This window comes from Neofelis nebulosa, chromosome 5, assembly GCF_028018385.1.
Source record: "Neofelis nebulosa isolate mNeoNeb1 chromosome 5, mNeoNeb1.pri, whole genome shotgun sequence".
Classification (NCBI taxonomy): Eukaryota; Metazoa; Chordata; class Mammalia; order Carnivora; family Felidae; genus Neofelis; species Neofelis nebulosa.
In genome coordinates this window covers 18,962,175-18,987,819 of record NC_080786.1, presented here as the reverse complement: position 1 = coordinate 18,987,819, position 25,645 = coordinate 18,962,175, and the positions used below count along the sequence as shown (strand labels likewise).

Below are 25,645 nucleotides of genomic sequence, written 5' to 3'. Positions count from 1 at the left end.
ATGCTAAGAGAGAAGAGATGATAATCAGCTAAACCATATCATACTAACCAGATATGACTAGTGACCCCACCCTAGGAATGTTTACTGTTTAAATGGTATTAATTGGCAGAATTGTAGGAAATTGGGGATTAGGAAGGAGAACCTGAGCCTGTCACCTAGAAGCCCAAATCCGTTTAACTTCTCACATCAGAGAGGATATTGCCTTACTGTAAGCCATGAAAGATCTAAGACTCAGTTTTTACCATACACTCCTAGTAAGCAGGGGTAGTCATAACATGATGGTATGGAACATTAGGCCATGAGACTCTCTTGCCAGTGACTTGAGATGGCCTGACCTCCTGGGTCCCTAGATGGCCAGATGTCTGCAGAGAGAGCCTCAGAGTGGCTTCTGGATCTGATGAGTAGCTCTCTCTTCTTCTTTAAAATTTTTTGCTGACTTTTTAAAAATAGTACATAAGTAAACTGCACATTATTTGTCTTTATTACCCAACGTAATGTAGTAACCATTGATTACATCATTTTGCTTCAGATTGAACCCATTTTAAGTTTATTCCAATACAGTTATAAACTCCTTTTGTGTTTAGTGATTGTCATTTATTGGCAATATAGAATGGCCCTCTGCTTTTAACTGAAAAGAAATAGAGGGATTCATGCTAGCCATTGGCTTTTCATTAAACTAATAGTAATTTTATTTTAATTTTTATTTAATATTTTAAAGATAATGTTCTTGATAAATTAGAATGTACCAAATATATGAACTGTGACATTGGGCTTGATTTTAAAATAGCATGTTTGCATAACACTTTTGTGGCTGTTTCATTCCTCTAATGGCCATAAAGCCCTGGCTTAGATTTATGTAGCAGAAAATCAGCAGCTATGGCAGAGAATCTTAGCTGGTAGCAGCAGAAGTGAACAGTCATCTAGACATGAAGTTGATCTTTGAAGGATCTGCAAAGTCAACAGTATTGTCAAAGTATTTTGTTATCATTTATGGTAGATCGGTGTTTAATTCATTCTTTTTTTTTCTTTTTTTTTTTTTTTCAATATATGAAATTTATTGTCAAATTATTTAAATGTACTTACTACTTTATTCCAAGGAGCCAGGAACATCAACTATTGACATAAAGTTTTACATTTATTTTTAGGGCCCTTGAAACACGGGATACTTTTCTATAACTTAATGAGATATGTGAAATTTTATTGTGCCAACGAGTACTCTGTCAGTTCTGCTTATCCAAGGCAAAGCAAATAAGCAGTAATCTTAAATCAGAATTTAATTATGTAATACCCATTTCTTTTTTTTTTTCTAATTTATTAATGTTTATTTATTTGCAAGAGGGAGAGCATTAAGTGGAGGAGGGGCAGAGAGAGAGAGAGAGGCAGACACAGAATCCAAAGCAGGCTCCAGGCTCTGAGTTGTCAGCAAAGAGCCTGACGCGTGGCCCGAACCCGTGAAATGTGATATCATGACCCGAGCCAAAGTTGGATGCCTAACCAACTGAGCCACCCAAGTGCCCGTGCCGTCATACCCATTTCTTTATCCTAAAGTGTGAAACAAGTAGAAGTTATGAGAGACAGAGTTGGTGTAGTAAGAAAGTACTTCTCCAGTTCCTATAATTGTGGGATTATTAAATAGCCATTCCGAACTTTAGTTTCCTCATCTACAGAATGTGAATAATCCTTGTACAACTTAGTTCTTAGGCTTTGTGTTGGGAATCAAATGACATAAAATGCGAGAAAATGCTTCATTAATTACCAAGTGTTTTTAAAATGTCTGTGAAGTCTTAAATACAAATGATGCAATTAGCAATATAGTCTCTAAGGCTGCACATCTGTATCTCAGAAAATAATTTGCCTAACTAATATCCTCTGAAAAGCAAGTGTGCTGTAAACTGAGCTTTCATTGATACTTAAGTTTTCAATTTCATTTTTGTCTCATTAAAGGGGATGCTACTTCACATAACTGATAACAAATTTATTGACTTCTTACTGTTATTCTACATCCTGATTTTACTCTTCAGCTATTATTTCTACATGTCATATCATTTAATCCTTACAGCAGTCCTATGATGTAGGTAACATTATCACCGTTGAAGAACTGCTTAATGAATTTTCCAAGGTCACGCAGCTAATGAATGGCAGTGAAGATAGAACTCTAGTCCATGTGGTTCTAGAATCCAGACAGCTCTACTTGCCCCTGCAATTGGCAGTTTGAGTCACACTAGGCATAGTATAGTTCATCTCATATTAAAGACACCAAAGGTCATTAATTTCTAAAACACTACGGTCGTGAAATAGTTTTAGTTATCATAACTTTTCCCCACAGAAGGTCCCATTAGCTCTTGCTAAATCTAAGAGTATCTGACAAATTCAGATGAAGATGAAGTGGATGGGGGTGCCTGGGAGGCTCAGTCGGTTAAATGTCCGACTTTGGCTCAGGTCACGATCTCACAGTTCTGGTTGGCGTTCAAGCCCCGCATCCGACTCTGCGCTGACAGCTCGGAGCCTGGAGCCTGCTTCGGATTCTGTGTCTTCCTCTCTCTCTGCTCTTCCCCACTAGCATTCTGTCTCTCTCTATTTTTTAGCATTCTGTCTCTCTCCACTATTTAAAGGGCTTAAAATAGTCATTTGCTTCTTTAAAAAATGTTTTAATTTAAAGAAAATGTTAAATGACGGATACTACAGTTGGTACCTGAGTAGAGATAGACAGGTACACATATAAATGATGTGTGGAAAAGATTGGTCTGTTATATGCACAATTAGCTCACAGCTAGGTTTCTACAGTATAGTATCCTGTATAACAGAGTCTTGATGATCCTTGCCTGTGTGACGGTCTGTAATGATAACTTTGAATAGCTTATTCTTTGCATTATAGCAAACTACTCTTTGCAGAAATATTTTGTCCTGCTGCAAAATAATAGTTAATCTCTGAGTCTTATTTATTTCTCTTATAACAGTGCATTTTTTTTCAAATTTTTTTTTAAACGTTTATTTATTTTTGAGACAGAGAGAGACAGAGCATGAACAGGGGAGGGGCAGAGAGAGAGAGGGGGAGACACAGAATCCGAAACGGGCTCCAGGCTCTGAGCTGTCAGCACAGAGCCCGACGCGGGGCTCGAACTCACGGATCGCGAGATCATGACCTGAGCTGAAGTCGGACGCCCAACCCACTGAGCCACCCAGGCGCCCCTAACAGTGCATTTTTTATCTGCCTTCTCCTTCACATTAGGGAGAAACTTCATAGAGTTACTATGTGTTTGCAAAATGAACGCAGAACAGTGATTATTTTTCTTGGTTATTTAAATGAGATCTAACTATGGAGAAGTCTGAGATAAAATTTCAAAGCAGTTTTTACCTGAAAAAATAAGATATTCGTTAAGTGAAATTGGCTAAAAGGAATATGTAAGGGCTCTGTGAAATATGAAATATATGCTCCATTGGGATTTTAAAGTGACTGTTGCCCATAAAACACACTTTATTACATGTGTTTATATATTTTGAATTTGGCTGCATGAGAAACCTCAAGCTTAAAGGTTTTTCTTTTTTTGGCTTTTTATCTTTTCAGTATTTTTTTCCCTTTGTGGTTATACTGGAATATAGTTTAAATTGAAGCCAAAGATTTGTGCTATGGGAAAGTTTTTTTTTTGTTTTATCTGTTGGTTTTAATAGAAAAATAACTGTCCAAAATAGTATGAATTTTGGAATCCATATGACATGGTTTAGAATACTGAGCTTCTACTTACTTTTTCTGGGACGTTTTGAGCAAGTTGCCTGACCAAGCCACAGTTATACCAACTGAAAATGAGCCTAATAATCTTTACTTTGTGGAGTTACAATCAAGATTAATGTGAAATACTCTGAAGGGTTTAGTGCAGCATAGGGACAGAGTAAATAGATGGTAACTGTTAGTTTTATTTTCAACGATCAAAAGTGACTGCATAAATCCTGATCGTGTAAGCCTACTATTCAAAGCCTCACCACACACTTGTGGCAGCCTTCTTTCCTTGATCTTCTCTTACACAGCTCCCTTACTCTGGCTCCACACAGACCACTCTGGATTTTGCTACTCGCTTAGTGTCTGTTTTCAAGCCATGTCTTCTGCCATCCCTGAGCCCAACCTTTCTTGTCAATCCTACTTGTCATTTGCCCTTTTTATTTCATTCTTTACTACTGTTTCATCTGGACTTCCAGTTAATAGCACACAATTTAGCAGGGTTTTTTTTCTCTACTTCTCTATTCAGATCTTAATTTCTACAAATAAATGGTAAGTATTATGGGCAAAAAAGACTGCATCCTATATTTTTTCCAAGTTACACACAGTTGTTTGGCTTAATTCCAAAAACAAACGAAAAGACCCTGATACAGATCCATGGAGAAGAAGAGAAGGTAGTGGCCATAAAGTAAGAACATGACACACTCTGATACCTTTAGTTTAGGGATGGTTACAATACACCGAGCATCTGCCATGGTACCTTTCTCATCGCAGTCACTAGGAAGTGGTCAAAGTCTAAAGTTGAAGTCTACTTAAATGGGGGGAGATACATAACTTTTTCAGTAATGGGAATGCAGTGGAAAAGAGAACAGGAAATATGCTAAATCTCTGATGTCAGAAGACCTGGATTCAAATTTTATTACTCTAGTTGCATGACCTTGAGCAAGTCACTTAACATTAGGTGTGAAATTAGAGGGATGGAGGAGAGTTGGGAACGAAACCAGACAACTAATAAAAAATTAAAATAGACTTGGACTCTGAAGATTTAATCTGGGCTCTGGAACTAACTGTGTATGTGCTTTTGATGATGTCATGTGTCTCTTGATTTCCTCATCTCTAAATTGAAGGTGATGGGGGCGCCTGGGTGGCGCAGTCGGTTAAGCGTCCGACTTCAGCCAGGTCACGATCTCGCGGTCCGTGAGTTCGAGCCCCGCGTCAGGCTCTGGGCTGATGGCTCAGAGCCTGGAGCCTGTTTCCGATTCTGTGTCTCCCTCTCTCTCTGCCCCTCCCCCGTTCATGCTCTGTCTCTCTCTGTCCCAAAAATAAATAAAAAACGTTGAAAAAAAAAATTTAAAAAAAATAAATTGAGGGTGATGAAACCCATCTCACAAAGCTACTAGGATTAAATTGGAAGACGTGTGTGATGGTGCCTGGAATATTGTGGGCACATACTAAGTGTGTTTATTTTTAAATGAACCTCGATGGATCTACATTGACTTCATTGTAAAATGAGGGACTTGAGTTGGAGGAGCACCAGAATCTCTTGAGTTTTAATATTCTGTGTCACTTACCTCAGAGAGAAGATAATGGGTAAAGGATTTTTAAGCTCATCAGAGATTCCTAACTTAACCTAAAAGAAACAATTGTAGCAAAAAAAATGGATACATGTAAATTACATTAGGCAGTAGTAAAATATTCACATTATGGCTTTACCTTTATAGTCTGTCAGTGGACATCTGTGACATATTCTCCATGGATTTTGACATTCCATTCTGCCCAGTAAGAACTTTTGTGTATTGTACTCTTAGTATGATCTAGTACCTTAGTAATAAAGCAGAGTTGAACCTGTCAAGTTGACAGGTAATTCACTGGAAAAAGAAGCGCTATGTCTTATAATATATATATCTGGTTTGACTTTTGCTTAATATTATACATGATTAAACAAGTTCCAAGAGAATGTAACATCGATTCAGTCTATTTTTCAGTAAAGGACTCTGCCTATTACAGAGAAGAATGTAATCTGTTGTCAATATGTGTGTGTGTGTGTGTGTCTGTGTGTGAGTCTGTGTGTGCGTGTCTGTTTTACCTGAAGGCCTCTGATTTCTAAAATAAAGACAAAATCAGTTTTCTTTTCCTTCCTTTTCACAAGTTTTCTATACACACAAACCTTGAATATTGTCTCAGTCTGGCAAGTTTCTGAATAAGGATGTACAGGGCCTTGTGTTTATCTGGCATGCAGCCAGTTCTCAAATAATACATTAGAATCCCCCAAATAGATCTTAAAATTGGGCCTTGTAGATTTCCGAAGGGGTTGTTGTTGCTGTGTCCTACTCTTTCTTTTCCGGTTGCTAGAATTCCAAAATGGCACTACCCTCCTTGCTTCTGGGGGATCTCACCATCTAGGGAAATGAAATCTTCTTTGCTTACCAGAAGATTATTATTATTGATCCTGATTTGGTTCCAGGGGGCTGACAGGTAGGTCCATGAGGTCCAATTTCATGGGTTTGTGATATACTATAGTATATATCAGTATGTTTGACCCTCAAGGAATCATGTTTTTCTCCACAAACACTCATATTTAGAGTTCTGTTTTTATTTTTTCTAAATTTGTTCTGTGAAGCATTTTATTCACAACACCTCTAAAGGAATTGAAATTTTAAGTAGATAAGACAAAATGGAAAAATTGAATTTGGTTGATCATTTTCATGATTAAGCATATGTAAGTTTAAATTTTTACATTTGCTCTAAGTAAATAGTTGGACAACTTAAGAACTATATTTGGTACCACAGTGGATATTCAGAAAGCAGGTAGTAAATTGGAGAAACATAAAACCAGTAAAAACTGTTAACAAAGGAATATAATAAAAATATACTTACACCTTTGAAAAACAGGGATTATTAAAAGATACTTTTTTTTTGCTTGAATTCTGTTTGTAGTTCTTGGTTCAAATTATCTTTCTGAATACTAAATCTGTTTTATGAATGTCAGTTCACTTTATTTAGATTTTCAATACTAATATTTAAAAATGACTCTTGAACAGTAGTATTCAAACAGTTTTAACCATGTAATTGAGTCTTCAAACAGAATATTTCACGGAAGTACAGGATCTGTAGTGGATCCCCTCTGTTCAAAGTGGGGTGAAGGAAGGAAAGCAGAAGTACATGGACCCACGGAGGCATGCATACACATATACATAAATCTCTCGTGATTCCAAGTACTACAGTTTGAAAATCACTGATGTTTTACTAACTTTTTGTTAAATGACTGATAGCCCCAATTCATATTATTCTGAAGTAGACTTTGAACAATAATTATTTTAAATTAAAAAACACAAACTTCAAGAAGAAGATTCCTGAAAGATATTGGTAGCAGTGGCATTGTTCTTTAATTTCTTCACAAAAACAGGTAGAGCAACTAGGATATCAAAATCAAAACCTATGTATAGCAACTACATCCAAATTAGGTATCCCCACCAACCCCCAAATACTAGCAGGTAAGGACCCAACTACGAACAGCAACAAGATTCATATGGGACCGGTAACTGTGTGGGAGGAAGCAGAGGAAAAGGAAGCAGGGCAGTTTATATCCCTGAGAATTGGAAATCCCTCAAATTGCCAGGAACTACTCTCTGGAAAGACATTAAGCCAGTCAGAGTAGATGTTGAGATTGGATGGGTATTTTTGCAAGACCTAATCCATTGGTGAATACAAGGGGACTGGGAAGCAATTCAGTCTAATGGTGCTGGATCATTCTGGTTCTTACATACTCTCAAAACAAGCAAACCAAAGCTCCCTTCCAAAGCAGATCCTCTCACTGAGAAAAGCTGCTTAAAGTAGAATCCAAATTGAGCAGGACAGGACAAGAGGGGAGAAGAAAGAAAAAGTCCAGATAAAAAGCAGGTGATAGCACAATGACACAATCAGATATCACCTTAATGATAGGTATCTGATAGGTATCAGAAAAGCTAACATCAAAAAAGGCAAGAAATAACCAGTGTTGGCAAGGATGTAGAGAAAAGGGAATCCTTGTGCACTGTCGGTGACAATATCAATTGGTGTGTCATTGTGGAAAACAGTATGGAGGTTCCTCAGGAATTTAAAAATAGAAATACCATAGATCCAGTAATTCTACTACTATATATTTACCAAAGAAAATGAAAACACTAATTTGATAAGATACATGCACCCATGTATTTATTATAGCATTATTTATAATAACCGAAATATGGAAGCACCCCAAGTGTCCTTTGATTGATGAATAAAAAAGATGTGAGATAGATAGATAGATAGATAGATAGATAGATACACACACACACATATGTATGGAATTGGAAAAAAACAAACAGTAAAAGCATAAGTAAATAGACTCAAATACAGAGAACAAACTGGTGGTTGCTGGGAGTGGGGTGGGAGGATGGGCAAAATGGGTGGAGAGTGGGAGTTACGGGGTTCTAGTTATGGAATAAATAAGTCACCATAGGGAACATAGTCAATGGTATTGCAATAGTGTTGTGTGGCTAGCATAACATACAGAGTTGTGAAATCACTGTTGCACACCTGAAACTAATGTAACATGTGTCAACTATACTTCAATAAAAAATATATAGAAAGCTGTTAAAAATGGCAAACCATAAAAAATGCTTTTAATTCTTTTTATAAGAAGCTTAAATATAAATGAAAAAGAATGGTAAGTAAATGAGTAAATAAGTTAAATAAGTAAACAGATAAATACAGAAAGCAGGTGATGACAACATAGGCAGTCCCACAAAGTGGAAGGCCATTTTTAAAAAAATCAGTTTGTGAAATCTAGAGAGAGTTCTAGAATCATGAAGTTGGAAAAACTATCCTGGACTCTTCTTTTCAAAGTACAGAGGAGGTCACTGCATTAAAAAAAAAAAAAAAAAAAAAAGACAAAATTAAGCAAAGATATTTTTAAGGAAAAAAATAAAGAATAAAATAATGAAATGGAATGAAAACATACCCCCAAAAGTCTGCAGAATAATTATTTTAAAACAAAGTAAAAAAAAAAAAAATTTAATGCCAAAGATAGAAAGAAAACATAAATCAGAATTTGAAAGATTGAAAAATTAGTTGATTCAAGAAAAATCCGTGAAGTGTTCCATATTTAAAATACTCAAGGATGGAAAACATGAGCAACCGATTTTCCTTAAAAAAAAATTTTTTTTAATGTTTATTTTTGAGAGAGAGAGAGAGAGAGAGAGACAGCACGAGCTGGTGGGGGGGTGGGGTGGCAAAGGGGGGAGGCGGGAGTGGGCAGAGAGAGGGAGACACAGAGAATCTGAACCAGCTCCAAGTTCTGAGCTGTTAGCACAGAGCCCAGTGCGGGGTTCCAACTCAAGGACCATGAGATTATGACCTGAGCCAAAGTTCGTCACTTCACCAACTGAGCCACCCAGGTGCCCACATGAACAACCAATTTTCTATCCAGCCAAACTTCCCTTCAAGTATAACTACCACAGACAAATGATTATGATTACTCCAAGAATTCTCTTCCTGGAGAATCTACTAGAGAATGAGTTTCAGACAAGAGCCCTTCCCACATTCCCCCAAAAAACACAACAACTGGAGAGACTTCAGAGTAAGAGCTGGTGAAATTCTGTTTCCTAGCACTAGGTAGTGGTCCACGTGACTCAGTTCTGGCCCCTGAGGTGGGATGGCAGAAATACAGAGGACTTCTGGACACCATCTACGTTCTCTTCACCAGTTGGCCAGCTGGATGCAAAGGCTCTTGCACAGTATTTTGTGATACCAATAGAAATCATGTTACTGTTATTCCAAATATCTCAAAATAATATCTATGCCTCACTGCTTCAAGATTACAGAAATAATTATTAGATTTACCAGATTGGATTAAATTTTGTCATTGAATCTAATAAGGAAACACATTTGTGACACCAAATTTTTGGCAACCACATTTCAATATAATGTTTCCTTTGTAATACTATGCATTTTATGTGATGCATTTGAAAGCATTCCGAGAAGAGGTCCATATGCTTCAGCAGACTGCCAAATGAGTCCTTGAGCAAAAAAGAGGTTAAGAACTTCTGATATAAAATTTATTTATTTATTTTGAGAGAGAGTGCATGCACAGGCAGAGGAGAGGGACAGAGGAAGAGAGAGAGAATCTTAAGTAGGAGTCTGATGAGGGGCTCAGTCTCAAGACTATGAGATCATGACCTGAGCTGATATCAAGTCAGCAGCTTAACCGACTGAGCCACCCAGGGGCCCCTAGAACTTCCGATTTAAACGGAAGGATATGGAGTCTCTAAATTCGTAGGAACAGAGGGCCTTTTCCCCATTCTGTCAACATATGTTGAAAATGGCTTGGGCTAGAAATAAACTTTTGTTGTATTTAAATGAAAATGATAAAAAGGAAATTTTAAAAATTTATACTGGAAGTGATCTCTTAATTTGATTTTATTCAAATACTTTAGTAGAAAGAACTTTAGTTTTTCTGAATGCTTTACATGGTCTTTACTGAATATCTCCAGGGGTCAAAAGAAGCACCAGCCTGGCTTCAGTTTTCTGGTTGGGCACACTGGGCCAGACTGAGCATTTCTATTACATGCCTGAGCCACAGTGATTCTGGTTTTTACTTTACAATGTAAATTTGATTCACAGTTCTCTTCTCCAAGGGGACTGTGTAGATATCAGACATAAGTAAGTCCATTTCTGTACATATTAGTTCATTTTTTATAGCCTTCTATCACAAAAACAAGCAAAAACCCTCATGTGATTATGACCTGTTATTATGGACTTTATTACTGAAGGGGCTTTAGAGGGTATCTAACGCACCATATCCTCATCTTTATGAGAGTGAACTGAGGACCAGAAAAGTTTTGATTTATACAGTCAGATTTACCATGATGACGCAACCAAGGTGGCAGTCTAGGCTCAAACTGCTGTTTCCACATGTGTGGTACTAACATTGTGCTAAAACCTCAGTCTCCCGTCTTCCTTCCTCCTCTTCTCCTACCTTCCTATCACAGTAGAAGAGGTTTCAGTGCTTCTGTCGGTGATTTCATCATCCCTCTTGCCTGCCTACTTCGTATTCCGCCCCCTCTTGCCTCCTCTTCAGGCCACATTCCTTTCTGCCCCTTCCCATCCAGACTTCCAGAAGGAGAAACACATTGTCTTTCTTTGAATCTCTTATATTGTGCCTTCCTTAATCCACAATCCACGATGCAAGTAGTCTCACTTAAACTGTTCTTCCCAAAGTCAGGAACATCAGTTTTTACTCAAACTCATGGACCATTCTCAGTGTCATTTTCTCTCCCATTCTGCAGTATGTTACAGTTGACTTCTTTATCCCCCTTCAAGTGTTTTCCTCTCTCTTGGCCTCTGTGATGCCATGCTCTCTGGAGTTTCCTTATTTGGTTGCTCTTTCTCAGTCACCTCATCTAATGCCCATACTTTTAAATGTCAGTGACTGTTTCTCATTAGAACACCCTTTTAATTTCTCACCATTCTCACTGCTGGTTCTCATATAACGTGTTGTACTCCTGGGCCTCTGAAGGTGCACTGTTTACTGCTTTCTCACAAATCTGTTCTGCAGCAGCTGTTTCACCTAAATTTCAACGCTGGCTGGGCATCTGCACCTGGACATCCTACGGGTCCTTCAGATTCAACATGCTCCTTTTGTGTCTCGGCTCCAGAATTCAGACTTCATTACCACCATCATCTTCTACCTGAATACCATAAAGCCTCCTAACTGGTCTCATGTCCCCAGTCTCGGCCCCTTCCTCACTGCTGTCAGACTGATGTTTCTACACTGAAAATATGTTCATGTTCACTTCTCTTTCTGAAACTTATTTGTGATTCCATTGTCCTCAGGACAAATCCATTCTAGTACTGCATAAAAGGTGCTTTCTTGATCTGGCCCTGCTTACCTTTCCTGCCTCACCCTTTGCCACAGCACCGCATGGTGCCTAGTTTTCTGAAAGAAACCCTCTTCTCTGTTGCCTCCTGGCCAGTGCTCTTCCCCTACCTGCCTTTTCTTTCCCCGCCCTTTCTTCCACTCTCCCCTACCCGCGGGTAACTTCCTTGAATCTTTCAGCTCTCTTCTCTCACAGCTTGGTTGAGGAGCCTTTCCTCTTTACTTCCATAAGTACTCTGTACTTACTCCTAATACGGACCACATCCATCATAATACACTGTAATTATCCCTTAACTGGTCTGTCTTCTCCCCTTAAATGGTGAAACTCAAGAAGAGCGGCTGTGCCTTACCACCGTGCCCCCAGGATCTAGCATCTGCGTTTTCCTTGGATGGATGAATTAATATACCCTACTTAGTTGTAATCGTAAGTTCACTGCAGTGGAACTAAAGCTGGGATACAACTAGCTTTTGGGATCCATACCATATCCTTATCGCATTGGTGAGATTTTAGCCCCCTGAAAAATTAAATATATAGACTCTCTTGAACCTTTGCAATAAATAGAATAGCCCTTTTCCAGCATACTGAGTTAAGGAAACACAGATTTCCCAAAGTTTTAAATGTTTGAAAAGAACCTTGCCTTCAGTAATTCTGTGATAACTCCTAGGAAATTTTTCTGAGTTTTCTTTTTTTCCTTTAGAGACCGGGAAAAGATTTTCTTTTTCCTTCTTTCTGAAAGTTGTGTGTGTAATTCTTACCTTTACATCTGGTTACAGTGACTTTGAAATAATTATAATGAATAAATGAGAAAAAAAATCCAGTGACCTTTATTATAAAAATACATTTGTACTTAAATGTTGCCTAAGAACAGGTGGCTAAACCCCAGAAGGCCCACAAATTTATCTGGTAGGCAACTTGGGAATGCAAAACATTATCTTACTATTTTTTGTTTTCTAGATGTAATGCCTAAACTTCCAGTTAACATCGTTGTTAATTATCCTACCACTGATACAAATAGCTTCTAAATCTACCTTTGTTACTTATACGCAGAGAAACAGAATTTTAACGTTCATGAATGCTGGCAACAAGTTAAAAAAGGGGGAGTGATAACACTTAAAATCTCCCTAACACTACTGAGTGTATGTATTTTTTGGGTATTCTCTTTCATCATCTTGGTGACCACCCATTTTGAGATTGAATCTGGGTTCTCTGCTCAGTGTCTTTCTCACTGTTTGGTCCCTTTCTGGTCCATATCAGCCTCTGGTCTCTCCTTCCCATAACATTCCTTCTTAGGAGTAGTGTGATAATTATCTTTGTTTCCTTGCCTTTACTTTATCATCACAGGTAGGTATATTTTTATCTACTCATCACTGCTTTGCTCAGAGAACTGATATTTTTCCAGCCCTCTTGATATCTCCGTTACAGTATCACAAATGCCAATCAAACCTATCAGGATCTCATCTGGAGTTTCCTGTTCTTGGTATGCTTCTAGTTTCACGGTTCCTACTCCCTGAAAGTAAGCATCTCAGAGCTTCTGTGTCTGAAACCATTTTTCTAAGTGAAGTCCTTCAGCAGCATTTCAGTTCTTAATATATTTCTCTTGTTCTGTATTTGTAACTTCATTATTAATATATGCCATAGTTTAATTGGATAAAATAAATTCCTTAAAATTCAAATCAGTAACTCAAAACTTAAATCAGTTAGGGTTTATGGAGAAGCAGGAACCTGCCAAGATACGAGTTTGAACTTTTTCAGGAGTTTATTTCTAAAGTATGATTAACCATGAAACGGAAACAGATCTCAATTGTTTTGTGCTGGATTTTTCAGTTAAAAATGCAACTGTCTTGAAATCCATGGGAGCCAAGTTTACAAACGTAGAAGGTCTTTCATTTTTTTCCTGGCATTGAGACTGTTTTAATAAAAGGAAGAACACATTTATGTATGTTTACTCGAAGAGAAATATGCTTATATGTGATAATATCATTACTACCAAAACATAGACCCTTCTCAACTGCTACTTACCTTAATTGCCATACAAGGTCGCTGAGTGGGCAAGCTGGGCATTAGAAGTAAGTCTGTGGATACTTCTAATGTGTCTACAACAAACTGAGTCGTTTTAAACATGCATGAGTTGATCTGTCATTTGCCATCTACATAAGAGTCTAAATTTAAAATTAGAGGGTTGTTTTGTCTGTGGTGACTTTGGAGGCTTTACACATGGACTACTACCAACCAAATCAGAAGCGTGGGGTACCCAAGGATTCCCATTCACTATATGAGTTATCAACTATTTTATAGTATTTGAAGCTCGCATGCCTCTTCCTTTCCTTCCCATATTGTTGTTTGCATTCCCTAAATAACCCAGCAAACCAATTTTCTTTGTAAAGTGGATTTTTGTTCCTTTATCCAACATATTTTTATCAATATTGGTTTGCTTTTCTGTCTGCTACCCAGGGGGCTTATGACCTGTCCCTGAGGTTCTTGTTTGTTGCTGTTTTTGAAATTTAAAAAATAATGTTGGTGTTTTGACAGCTCAGTTATTTTCTTAATACTGACAGTGTCTCTTTGAGCAAAGACATTGAATGTAATTATTATACTTGATATACCGTAAGATTGATGAAATTAGTAGTAGAAAACTACTAAAAGATATTGACCCACAACTTAAATTTAATGAATCTAAACCATTTGATTCTTATTCTACTATGTTCAGTGTTTAACAAGCTATTCCTTGTTATAATACATCCATGTGTACTATGAGTTGCTGCTACCTGCATCGTACATAAAGTTATAGGAATAACCAAATTGGAATGTTCTGACATTAACTGATAACTTCCAGAGTTTATAATTTCACTCTGGAATTTGGGTTAAATTCCTTATTGTTTCTTTTGCTAAAAACACTTTCTGTCTTGGGGTGCCTCGGTGGCTCAGTCAGTTAAGCATGTGACTCTTGATTTTGGCTCAGGTCATGATCTTTCAGTTTGTGAGTTTGAGCCCTGTGTCAGGCTCTGTACTTTTAGTGCTTGGGATTCTGTCTCCCTTCCTCTCTCTCCCTGCTCCTCTGCTTCTTGCTCTCACACATGCTCTCACTCTGAAAATAATGAAAAAAGAAAGAAAAAGAAAAATCGTATTTAAAAAAGACATTGTATCTGTCTTTATTTTAATGTTCAGCTGAAGAGGTGTAATCATTAACAAAATTATAATTTAAAACATTACATTGTGAATATTTAGCATGCTCTGGTCATAAACAGTGTAATTGTATTTGCAGTGAATAAATTGTTAGCCTAAAATAGAAATCTGACATGAATTGGGACCCTTTCTTTTGCTATTTTACAAATCCTTAGCCAGCTGTGAACGTTAAAATAGTATCACACTTCACAGAGAAAACAGACTGTCGTGTGCTAATATATTTTTAGGAGCTTTTACATGATTGTTTTTGGAGTGGAAAACTACAGCTTACAGAAGTTGATAAATGTCATAAAGTAATACCTAAATGTTCCACATACGTGGTCTAGTTTTTGTTTTGTTTTTAAAAATAATTTGGAATCACTGCCTTTACCAACCCTTTTTTTTATTGTTCACCATAGTTCTTGTCAGACAAACTGCGTATTTACTTTTATTTGCTTAGTGTTATCTTCTCCTCACCAGGATATAAAGTCCGTGAACTTAAGGAGTTTGGATTTGTTCAGTGCTAAATACACATTACCTATGTGACCAACACATAGATGGAGCTTAGAATATGTTTGTTGAACGCATGAATAAATAAACAAGTAAATTGATTTAATTTTACACATTTTTCCCTTTTTATTTGACATATTTTGAGCTTTTCTTCATGTTAATAGAGAGTAAAATACTTTTTTAAAGAGGAAATCATGGTACACTAAACTAAATGTAAATCAAATCTGTTGGAGATGTTTTAGTTACTCTGTGGTAAACTGAGATTGTACATGACAGTTTGTAGATTGTATGTTTTGATCTACCACAGCCTTTTTGGGAGAAAGAAAAGGAGAAGAGCTTTATAGTATAGTTATTCTTTTATATTCATGAAGATATCATTCCTCAGATTTAAAAAATAAAACCTTCTGTAAATGAAGAATATTCATCATCCAATGTAAGAAAAATTACACGTATCAATGTGGAGTAGACTGTGCCCCAAGCAGGTTGTTGGAGTCAGAAGCAAGAGTGAGAAAGTGACTCACTTGGGACAAAAAACCTCTGACTGTTTGCTGGAGGGCAGTTCAAGGAAGTCAAACATGCCTGCAAAATAGCATAATAGTTGTCCTCTTAATATTTAGCTAGCAGTTTGATAGTTATATTACCTTTGAGGAACATGAAGCTGACGTTCTCCGTTTTGGTGTCCATTCAATAATATAAGAATCCTACAGCTGGGTAGTTTTCAATCATTTTTTTTTTTTTTTTTTTTGCCTCCACCCTACAATCCTGCTCCGCTTTTTCAGGTAGTTGTTGTTGAATAGCTGCTCTGCTTTTATATGTTACACAATTTATTTTATTTAAACAAAATTGGATTTTATATTTATCAGGGCTTGAACTGGAGTAGGACAAGAGAATTCAATTCTTCCAGCTTTTAAAAATAGAATAATAGGGGCACCTGGGTGGCTCAGTTGGTTAAGCGTCCGACTTTGCCTCAGGTCGTGATCTCATGGTTCATGAGTTCGAGCCCCACATCGGGCCCTGTGCTGACAGCTCAGAGCCTGGAGCCTGCTTCAGATTCTGTGTCTCTCTCTCTCTCTGCCCCGTGCTCGCTCACTTGGTCTCTCTCTCTCTCTCTCTCTCTCTCAGAAATAAACATTAAAAAAATTTTTTTAAGAATTGTAAATTGTAAATCTACCTTGTCACATTTTATTGGTCTCAAACCTCTCTTTTACTCCTAACTTTTTATGTTTCTTTTATCTCCCACTGCCTTCTCTCTCTCTCTCTCTCTCTCTCTCTCTCTCTCTCTCTCTCTCTATGTATGTATGTATGTATGTATGTATACACACACACACATGCATACACACATATGGTCAAATGTGAAGGTATGAGGGAACAACTAACTGTTGCTCAAATACTTTTATTGTTACCAGCTTCCATCCCGTACTGACCTCCTTTATTTATATCTTCATGGATAGACATTTGATAGATCTAACAAGGAAAGTTTGAGACTGCAATGTTAAGAAGTGGCTTCACTAGCTCTCAGTAGTTCCACTGGAGCTCTGGTACTGCCTCCACTCTTGCTTACAGGAAGTTACAGGGATGGATATCTGGACAGTTTGGAGTGTGGAAGCCTACCAAACTGATAAGTGACCATTGAGCATATCTTAACTATTTCGGAGGAATTTGTCTCATTGCTGTGGAGTATTCGATTGGCATATTTGCTTCAAGTAAAATCTTGAATGACACAGCCTATCCATAGTCTTTGGATAAAGGGGAGATGGCTTTGAGAAGGTACTTTGGATTCCTTATATATCATGATCTCATACATTGGAAGGTAGTCATTGGCATGCCAGCTAACTTTTCTTTTACTGTATATCCATTTTCACTGAGCTTAGAAACATTATGAATAATAATATACATGGAGAGGTTGAGCGTCTGGGGAGCAAAGGATCAAGCATACTGAAATGATACACTTAAACTTGAGTTACAGAGCAGATCCAGTTGAAATATCCCCACCATCACCTCTCCCTATGCCTCTCCTCCCCAGAATGCAAGTAATTTTAAATGTTGATATTTTATTAATATCTTTCATGAGCACTGTCATATTACCAGGGTGATTAATGAAACTAGGATGTAGCTAAGGTAAAGCATTTGGCACTGTTTGGGGAAAACTTCCATATAGAGAGATGAGTAATCATAGACTTACATTTAAAATTTAAACATGTGCAAGCTGAACATTTGTACATAGAGATTTTTTTAAGGAAACTCAAGATATTGCTTTTATTGTTTTCAGTGTCAGTTTTTATTTTTATTTTTTTTTAATACAGAAGGCTTCATGACCTTGTGTGTCATCCTTGTGCAGGGGCCGTGCAAATTTTCTCTATATGGTTCCAGTTTTCATGCATCTGCTGCTGAAGCAAGCACAAGTTAACTTTTTATTTTGGAATAACTTTAAATTTACAGAAAAGTTGCAAAGATAGTACCAAGTATTCCGTAACACCTCTCTCAGTTTCTCTACTTAAGTTTTTATTACAAGCATAGCTCCAAGATACTCTGGGTTTGGTTTCAGACCACTGCAATAAGCCAGTAATACAATAGAGTGAGTCAAATTAATTTCTAAATTTCCCAATGCACATACAAGTTATGTTTACACTGTATTGTAGTCCATTAAGTAAGCAGTAACATTATGTCTGAAAAAGAAACCCGAATACATATACCTTAACCAAAAGAGACTTCATTACTTAAAAAATGCTAACCATCATCTGCACATTCAGCAAGTTGATCTTTTGGTGGTGGAGGGTCTTGCCTTGATGTTGATGGCTGCTGACTGATGGCGATGGCGGTTACTGAAGGTTGGGGTGACTTGGCAATTTCTTAAAATAAGACAATGAAGTTTGCTACATTAATTGACTCTTCCGTTCACGAACAATTTCTCTGCAGCATGCATTGCTGGCTGATAGCGTTTTACCCACAGGAGAATTTCTTTCAAAATTGGAGTCAGTCCCCTCAAACGCTGCTGCTGCTTATCAACTAAGTTTATGTGTGATGCCCTAAATCCTTTGTTACCATTTCAACAGTGTTCCCACCATCTTCACCAGGAGTAAACTCATGTCAAGAAACTACTTTCTGGGGCGCCTGGGTGGCGCAGTCGGTTAAGCGTCCGACTTCAGCCAGGTCACGATCTCACGGTCCGTGAGTTCGAGCCCCGCGTCGGGCTCTGGGCTGATGGCTCGGAGCCTGGAGCCTGTTTCCGATTCTGTGTCTCCCTCTCTCTCTGCCCCTCCCCCGTTCATGCTCTGTTTCTCTCTGTCCCAAAAATAAATTAAAAACGTTGAAAAAAAAAAAATTAAAAAAAAAAAAAAAAAGAAACTACTTTCTTTGCTTACCCATAAGAAGTAACTCATTATCTGTTAAAAGTTTCATCATGAGATTATCGCAGTTCAGTCGCACCTTCAGGCTCCACTTCTAATTCTAGTTCTCTTGCTGTGTCCACCATATCTGCAGTTACTTCCTCCACTGAAGTCTTGAACCCCTCAAAGTCATCCATGACGGTTATCTTGTTCATGTTGACATTTTGACCTCTTCCCATGAATCATGAATATTCTTAATGGCATCTAGAATGGTGAATTATTTCCAGAAAGTTCTCAATGTACTTTGCCCAGATCCCTCAGAGGAATCATTATCTATGGTAGCTGTAACCTTACAAAATGTACTTTTTTGAGAAAGAAAGAGCAACGTGGAAGGGGCACAGAGAAAGGGGGACAGAGGATCTGAAGCAGGCTCTGTGCTGACAGCAGAGAGCCCGATATGGGGCTCAAACTCATGAACCACGAGAGCATGACCTGAGCAGAAGTCAGATACTTAAACAACTAAGCCATCCAGGCGCCCCACAAAATATGTTTCTTAAATAATAAGACTTGAAAGTCAAAATGATTCCTTGATTCATGAGTTACAGAATGGATGTTGTGTTAGCAGTAATGAAAGTAACATTAATCTTGTTGGAAATCTCCATCAGAGCTCTTAAGTGACCAGGTGCATTGTCAATGAGCAATAATATTTTGAAAGGAATTGTTTTTTCCCAAATAGTAGGTCTCAGCAGTAGACTTAAAATACTCAGTAAAACATGTTGTAAATAGATGAGCTGTCATCCAGGCTTTGTTGTTCCATTTATAGAGCACAGGCAGAGTAGATTTAACATAATTCATGAGAGCCCTAGGATTTTTGGAATGGTCAGTGAATTTTGGCTTTAACTTAAAGTCACCAACTGCATTAGCCACCGACAAAAGAGTCAGCCCGTCCTATGAATCTTCGAGGGTAGGCATTGACTTTTCCTCTCCAGCTATGAAAGTCCAAGGTGGCATCTTCTAGTGTAAGGCTGTTTGTTCTACATTGAAAATCTGTTGTTAGTATAGCCATCTTCGTTAATAGATCTGAGCTAGACCTTCTGGATCACTTGCTGCAGCTTCTGCGTGAACAACTTGCTGCTTCACTTCGCACTTTCATGTTACGGAGTTGGCCTCTTTCCTTACGCCTTGTACACAAACCTCTGCTAGCAATCAACTTTTCTTCTGCAGCCTTCTCCCTTCTCTCATTGAAGACATTTAGGGCCTTGCTCTGGATTAGGCTTTGGCTTAATGGAAGGTTGTGGCTGCTTTAATCTGCTTTCTGGACCACTAAAACTTTCTCCATATTAGCAATGAGGCTGTTTGGCTTTGTCATCATTCATGTGCTGACCGGACCAGCACTTTCAATTTCCTTTAAGAACTTTTTTTTGTATTTACAACTTGGCTGTTTTCTGCAGGAAGCCTGGCTTTCAGCCTATCTCAGCTTTTGACATGCCTTCCTCACTAAGCTTAATCATTTCCAGCTTTTAAAGGAACATGTAACTCTTCCTTTCATGTGAACACGTAAAGGCCATCGTAGGGTTATTAATAGGCCTGATTTTATCACTGTTGTGTCTCAGGGAATAGGGAGGCCAAAGGCGAGGGAGAGAGGCAGGGAATGGCCATTCAGTAGACCAGTCACAACACACGCAGTATTTATCAATTGAATTTGTTGTCTCATATGGGTGTGGTCATGGTGCCTGAAAACAGTTACAATAGTAACATCAAAGAACACTGATCACTGTAACAAATATAATAATAATAGGAAAGTTTGATATATTGTGAGAATTACCAAGGCGTGACTTAGAGACACAAAGTGTGCACAGGCTATTGGAAAAAAATGGTGCTGACAGACTTGTGACTCAGTCAGAGTCACCACAAACCTTAAATTTAAACGTAGTATCTGCAAAGTGCAATAAAACAAGGTATAATAAAATGAGGTATGACTGTGTTTTTTAAAAAAAGAATGGAGCATTGGGGCGCCTGGTGGCTCAGTCGGTTAAGCGTCTGACTTCAGCTCAGGCCATCATCTCACGGCTCATGAATTCGAGCCCTGCTTCAGGCTCTGTGCTAACAGCTCAGAGCCTGGAGCCTGCTTCAGATTCTGTGTCTCCCTCTCTTTCTGCCCCTCCCCTGCTCACACTCTGTCTGTCTGTCTGTCTGTCTGTCTCTCTCTCTCCCTCAAAAATAAATAAACATTAAAAAAAATGTTTTTAAAGAATGGAGCATTATGAAAAGGCACAACTACTAAATAATATGGTATCCTGAATGGAATCCTGAAACAAGAAACGGATATTAGATAAAAAACTAAGGAAATCTCAATAAACTAAGGACTCTAATAATAGCAACATACCTGTATTGGCTCATTAACTGGGACAAATGTACCATACTACTGTAAAATGTTAATAATAGAGGAAACTGGCTATAGGGTCTATGAGGACTCTAAACCATCTTTGCAATGTTTCTATAAATGTATAACTTTTAAAATTAAAAGGTTTAAAATAAAATAATCCCCCCCAAAAGCTAATCCTATGTTTATTCAGTATCTACTCCCTCCTCAGTTGGCACTGTTACAAGCGCCAATTCTTCGTGAATTCACGTTGAATCGAAAACCATTGAGTTATCTGCTGTGTGCCAGACACCGTGGCAGCTGACTAGGGTATAAAGATGAGTAAGACGTAATGCCTGCCCCCAGGAGACTCCATTCCACTAAAGGCAGGCGGCAAAATTACCTAGTGTAAGTGCTGTCACGGAGACAGAAGTCATGGCCTATGGGAAACCAGGGGTAGGGATCATTTATTTTGCTGGGGCTGGAGTGAAACCAAGTGTTACAAAATGGCTAACTGTGAGGAGAATACAATAGACTGAACACCAAAGGAAATTTAAACAAGTACCTGACAGCTGGAAGGTGTTGGTGAGGGTATAGTGATGTTCAAAAGAAACAGGAGTAATGAGAACTGTTTCCAGTGGTGATTAATTACAAATAGAACTGTTAAGATTTTTAGTCCCAGCAGTTAATAAACCAGCAGTTAGTTTTCTTATATCAAAAATTGATGTGATACAGGAAAATATTAAGAATATAACAAAAAAATAGTATTCTTGTTCTCCCAAATGAGAAGCTGGTCTGTACTAAAATGGCAAATCCAGTTGTGACCATCTTTTGGTCATCTTTTACCTACTCTATACAAAGAGTCATCTCTAAGTTAGATATATCAGAAATTAGAGAAGTTCATTCAGAGAATTAAAAGAAGCATAAAAGTGAAAACTAAAGCCATTTTAAAAGCCATAAAATTGCTTAGTACAGAAAAACAATGTTTACCTGCCTACCTCCTAGTAATTGAAAGGTTACTATGAGAAGGGCATTGACAATAATGGCTTTATGAACAGAGGTAGAGAAAAAGACCTTAAATTTAGCAAAATAAACTTAAGTACAAGAAAAGCTTCCTAATTTGAAGTATTAAAAACACATACTTTAAAGTCACTAATGAGGGGAAACTGCCCTCTTTGATTTAGGGGGATGTCCTGCCCTTTGCCGGAGGTCTAGAAACAGATCATCGTTTCCAACCATTCAGATAAAGAGGTCACTCTTTGGTTTGAATATAGAATTAAGCATTAACAACGTATTAGCAAGTATATAAAATACCAATGACTGTTTAGTGATCTTAACACATAAATATGACAGCTACATTAGATTTGGGTTCCCAGAGGAAAATTAAATCCATCAAAAGCAAAGAAGAATCCCAGCTGGCATAAGCACTTGACAGATTCAAAGGAGATAGGGTTTTCCTGTAATCTATTCTATTCTCAACCTTTTGTTTCAGCTTTAACATTTCTATCCCTTCAGATGCTATTCTAGCCAGTCCACCTGTGTTACGTGAATAATAGCTTCTTATAAGTAGTAGCAATTTGGTCTGCATGTAGACAGCAAGAGTGCCCATCTTTAGAAGTAATTGTTTTTTCTTTAGAATCCGTCTCCTCTCCCTTTTTTTCATCTGAACTGATTATGGGGCGCTTTCAGGGCTTTGCTTTTCATATACTACAGATATTGTAGTCACACTATGTCCTTAGCATTTGTTTCAGTTTATAAAGAATACAATTAGCCTCTTTAATGCTTGGTTCAGTCACAATTAAATCTCCCCTAATGGTTAGGGATTGGTCTTTCCAAGGCTGAGAAGGTGCTTTTAATTATTCATTCCTCGGTTTGTTTCTTACAGCAGCCTCAGCTGTGCTTTATTATTCAAAGGTTAATGCAAGCTGAGAAGTGGGTAAATTAAATCTGCTTGGCAGCCAGCAACCCTGCGTGTTAGCAGACACTGTACGATGGGCACGGGCAGCGTAAGTTATTTCCACCACTGTAGCACTGCCAAAAGCAAAAACCACTGAATCCTTCAAAGACGGCCTACATTGACAGGAGTTATTAAGGGATGCTACAAATTGGTGGTTCTTAAATTGCAAATCTTCAATAAAATCTGTGTTTGTTTTGCTTACAAAGAGAGAACGCAATGGCTGAAACCTGAGAGGTAATAATAGCGTCTGTAGAGAATTGATGTAGATACCATGACTAATGAACTTTGTATAATATTAAATCACTAAGTTGAGTGCTGGAAGTCACTTCTATAAATGTTTTACAAGGGCAGACTACAAAATCTCCGATGAAAGCAAGGGCATAATGGGCTGTGCCTGGTCAACTAGGCGGTAGGAAAGTGCCGTCATAGCTCCATCCCTGCAAAATGTTTCTAGATCCATTCATGTGCTTCCCTTTTTTTTTTTTTTTTTTTTTTTAAATTTTTTTTCAATGTTTTTTATTTATTTTTGGGACAGAGAGAGACAGAGCATGAACGGGGAAGGGGCAGAGAGAGAGGGAGACACACAGAATTGGAAACAGGCTCCAGGCTCCGAGCCATCAGCCCAGAGCCTGACGCGGGGCTCGAACTCACAGACCGCGAGATCGTGACCTGGCTGAAGTCGGACGCTTAACCGACTGCGCCACCCAGGCGCCCCACATGTGCTTCCCTTTTTAAAACGTGTATTCTTTATAGCTATGGAGTCAGGAATTTTGTGGACTCCTAAGGATGCCTCATAGAAATATTGGCACAAATGATGTGCAAGGTAGGGGACATAACTCAGATTTTATGAATACACCAAAAGCCAGGAAGCAACGTCTTAGTCTTCTGTTTGGTTGCTCATTCTCTCTTCTCCCCTAAGGTGTTTGTGGGACTGGTCTCTTAAAAACTTGCCTCCAGGGGCGCCTGGGTGGCTCAGTCGGTTAAGCGGCCGACTCCGGCTCAGGTCATGATCTCGTGGTCCATGAGTTCGAGCCCCGTGTCGGGCTCTGTGCTGACATCTCAGAGCCTGGAGCCTGTTTCGGATTCTGTGTCTCCCTCTCTCTGACCCTCCCCCGTTCATGCTCTGTCTCTGTCTCAAAAATAAATAAACGTTAAAAAAAAAATTTTTTAAGAAAAAGAGTGATGGTTATATTTGTGATGAGGACTATCAGTGCCCGGGGGCCTGGACATTCATGTCCTTTGAGAAGTACATTCTCTCCCTATAGGCATGCCTACTGAGAAGCTAAATTGAAATCAAAAAATAGCTGGAGGTTGTGGATCAGAGCAATAAAATTAGTTTAGTGATTGGAATGTCTGGTAGTATTCAATTGGGTAGATGACTCTATTTTAAAGTCAAATATTCAGGGGCGCCTGGGTGGCTCAGTCGGTTGGGCATCTGACTCCAGCTCAGGTCATGATCTCGCGGTCCGTGAGTTTGAGCCCCGCATCGGGCTCTGTGCTGACAGCTCAGAGCCCGGAGCCTGTTTCAGATTCTGTGTCTCCCTCTCTCTGACCCTCCCCCGTTCATGCTCTGTCTCTCCCTGTCTCAAAAATAAATTTTAAAAACGTTAAAAAAAATTTAAAAAAAAAAAACTCGCCTCCAGCTGAGGCACCACTTCTGCCAAGAACCCCCAGAGTTCAGTCAGGTACTTTTCATTCCTTCACTGGAGCAAACAAGATCGCCAGACCTGTGCTACCTGCCCTGGTCGTGTTTCCTTTGACCAAAAACCCATCTACTTCTGACCTTCGCCGATGGGCTGAAGGAAGAAAGAAGGGTAGGAGATGAACTCTGTGCATGTCATTGAGAATCTGGATTTTTCTTAAACACAAGGCCTGACACGAAAGCCTCTATAATGTGTTAAGAAATCCAGGTTTGTGCTATTAAATAAAGGCCCTTAAAAAGGAGAAAAAAATGGAGTGATTTCATTTTAGAATAATAATCCCATTTTACCTAGTTGTGGTGAAGGTTAAAGACTATAATACATACAAAAGTTGTTTGTGAACTCTGTAAACCTGTCTAGAGACTAAATATTGTTAAATGCTAACAAACAAATGCTATACAAATATTAGCTAAGTGGCTGAATGTTTCCATGATGTTGGGATTCACATAACTCACATCTGCCTTTTGTTGGTACTCGCCTGTGATTTTGGCCAGTTCTCATCTCTGACGCAGAAATGTGGGGGCTGATGCTAGCACCTCCTAGTTCATCAGGACTGCCTTGTCTTCTGTTTGTGTCGCTTCCAGTCTACACTAAGCCTTGATGCCAGAGAGCTGTATGGGAAAGAAGATGAGCTTTTGAATGACACGTTCCTAGGTTTGAAGCTCAGTTCCACCATTTACAGTGTAATTTTTGTCCAGCCATTGAACTTCTTTGAGCCTCAGTTTCAGATAACAGTAATTTTGTAGAAAGGCAGTCATTTGAAGGAATATGTATTAATGGTAACAGTTGCCATTTTTAAAACATTCTTTGCCAAGCACTGTACTTGAAACTTTTTATCTAATTCTTAATAAAGCCCCCACAATGTAAAGTTTCCTTTTACAGGTAAGATAAGGAAACCAAGGCTCACAGAAGTACAAAAAGTATCTAGCATCATGTCTGACATATAGAAGATGATCAGTAAATTATATCACATGAAACCTTCCTTCAGCGCCTCTCAGCCTTTAATATACATATCAGT

The 25,645-nt window shown here is 38.3% G+C and overlaps 1 protein-coding gene and 1 non-coding gene across 6 annotated transcripts in view; one reads left to right on the top strand and one right to left on the bottom strand.

Annotated features, from left to right (window-relative positions):
- The window catches only part of UBE2E2 (ubiquitin conjugating enzyme E2 E2), a 373,353-nt gene that overhangs the window by 244,375 nt on the left and 103,333 nt on the right, over nucleotides 1-25,645 (top strand). The window lies entirely within an intron of this gene.
- On the bottom strand, nucleotides 17,576-17,678 carry LOC131513259 (U6 spliceosomal RNA). Its single transcript, XR_009262490.1, has one exon. It is a non-coding gene; the product is annotated as a U6 spliceosomal RNA (small nuclear RNA).